At 53.0% G+C, this 2,387-nt stretch overlaps 1 long non-coding RNA gene across 2 annotated transcripts in view; it reads left to right on the forward strand.

Moving 5' to 3' along the window:
- Window positions 1-2,038, forward strand: part of LOC104987365 — a 24,387-nt gene extending 22,349 nt beyond the window's left edge. The window contains exons 5-7 of one of the 2 annotated variants that reach the window (XR_825123.1): window positions 935-997; window positions 1,191-1,398; window positions 1,714-2,038. This is a non-coding gene — a long non-coding RNA (uncharacterized LOC104987365). The remainder of the gene's footprint in view (window positions 1-934; window positions 998-1,190; window positions 1,399-1,713) is intronic. The other variant, XR_825124.1, reaches the window with a different exon arrangement.
- The last annotated feature ends 349 nt before the right edge of the window (window positions 2,039-2,387 follow it).

Raw genomic sequence — 2,387 nt, forward strand, 5'->3', positions numbered from 1 at the left:
GTCTGGAGCTGGGAGGGTGTAACAGGCGGAGACTGTTCCGTCTGGACCCCTCCCCCCCCCCACCCAGGGGATGGCCCCACACTGAGCTTCTTCTACCACCCCTTCCCAGGCCACAACAGACACCAGTCTCTTCTGTTGTTCCCCCAAATCCGGCCAGTCTGGGGCTAGCAGTGTTCTCAGACAGGCTGAGGATCTGGAGCAAGGAAGGGCAAAGGGAGCTGAGGAGGGACTTAGTGGGGACACTGAGGAGCAGCTGGCTTACCTCAGGGCCCCTGGGAGCCAGCCCAGGCTGGGCAGAGGACCAAGAGGGGTCAGGGACACAGGCCTCAAGGAGCCCAGGTTTGAGGGAGACTGAGTGTTTACCTTTAGGGAGCTTCCAGTATGATGGGTGAGGCAGCCCTCCCATCCCCACCCCTCTGACATATCGAGGTTGGGGGCCTGGCAAAGGTGGGCAGGGCAGGGGAAGGGGGAGGTGGGGTATGGAGGCAAGAATTGCAAGTCTAGGTGGGAGGAAGGTGACGCTGATCTGAGCAGAGCTGGGCAATGCAGGGGTGTGGCCCAGATACCCTCCTCTTTCCAAAATTCTCTTCTCAGACTTTAAAGCCCTTTGAGAAGTCACGTGAGGTGAATTTTGGGGGGCTCCCAATTCCAGGTGGGGCAGGAAAGGAATGCTGTGCCCACAACTGTGCTTCTGATGCTTGATTTCTCAGTTCAGCCGCTTAGTTGTGTCCGATACTTTGCGACTTCATGGACTGTGTAGCTCGCCAGGCTTACCTGTCCTTCACCAGCTACCGGAGCTTGCTCAAACTCATCTCCATCAAGTCAGTGATGCCATTCAACCATCTCGTCTTCCGTCATCCCTTTCTCCTCCTGCCCTCAATCCTTCCCAGCACCAGCTTTCTGTGTAACCCATCTTGATTTTATTCTTTCCTAGGAACAGCTTCCCACCACCCAGGAAGGAAGGAACTGGCCTGGATTTTGGCAACCTCTTGCTTGTGTAAGCCCTTTCTTAGCCATTGTCTCGGTTGATCACCCAATGGTCCTGAAAAATTGGTGATACTGTCCCTACTTTACAAAGGCATAATCGGAGCCCCAAGTCAGAGGACTAGGAAGCTGGGTTGGGCATCAAATGGGGCTTGGTGGATTCCAGAGCATATGCTGTCTCCCTCCCCTGTGCCGACTTCCTGCAGAACATGTTCCAAACACAAGCAGAGGGACTGAAAGGAGAAGAGGACCAAATGGGCAAGGGGGCTTCTCTGCATATTCTCAGGGGAGGAAGGCCACACCTTCTCAGGTGCAGGGGTGAAGTCTGAGGAATGCTAAAACAGACCTTGCAGGTTGAAGATGTGGCTGGGGAAGAAGCCACAGGAGCTGTAGAAGTCAACAAAATCTTTTCAGGTTAGTCCCTGACCAAGGAAATATGCTTCCCTGAAGCAAGTGCCCTGGCCTACCACCTAGCCCCTCCCCTGCTGGGGATCAGAATTCCTGCCCTGGGCATCCCCTCCCACTCCCCTACCATGGCCCTGGATACAGCACCTAGAAGAGATGCCTAGACTCAGCCACTGTCATGGTGGCCCCCTTTTTCATGGAGCCCTCCCTGGACTTTCACCTTTCCCGGCCACTGGACAATCGCCCTCTGTCTCCTGCTAAGGTTTCCTTCCATCCAAAGAGAACCTTTTTCAATCTTGGCTTTTTTTTTTTTTTTCTTTTCAGACCAAAAAGAAGAACCTACTTCATCCAGTTGGCTTCAGTGCCCTGTGAGAAGACTTCCTGATTGACAGAAAGATGAGGCTAAATTCTAGCAAGTTGAGTGGCTCCTTCAAGAAGCCTGTGTGCAGGATAGAAGTGGAGAGGCCATAGCCTCCAGCCTGGGCAGCCCATTGGCACCTGGAGCCACCTCAACTTTGCCTCCCCTTTGCTCCTGTGTCTATAAGCTGCCCAGCCCAGCCCATCCTGGTTTCTCCTGTGTGTTCTGAGCTGAGATTTCTCTGAGATGGAAGCCCCATCCCATGTCTAATAAAGACTCTTGAATACTGAACAACATTACTGGTGGTAGTGGGTGTGCCTGGGCAGGGGAGGGGCTGGATGAGAGGAGAGTAGTTACCAGGCTCCCTTTGAGACACGGGTCCCCTACCTCTGGGATCTAAGGCCTGATGGTCTGAGGTGGAGCTGATGTAATCATAATAGAAATAAAGCACACAAAAATAAATGTAACACTCTTGAATCATCTCAAAACCATCCACCCACTCAGGTCCATGGAAAAATTGTCTTTCATAAAACCGGTCCCTGGTGTTAAAAAGGTTGGAATCACTGCTCTGAGAGACCTGTGCTGTAGAAGCCACCATGGCAACAAAATGGGGAAGCCTCACTAAGAGAGAACCTCCACC

This window comes from Bison bison, unplaced genomic scaffold (assembly GCF_000754665.1).
Source record: "Bison bison bison isolate TAMUID 2011002044 unplaced genomic scaffold, Bison_UMD1.0 scf7180017864093, whole genome shotgun sequence".
NCBI lineage: Eukaryota > Metazoa > Chordata > Mammalia > Artiodactyla > Bovidae > Bison > Bison bison.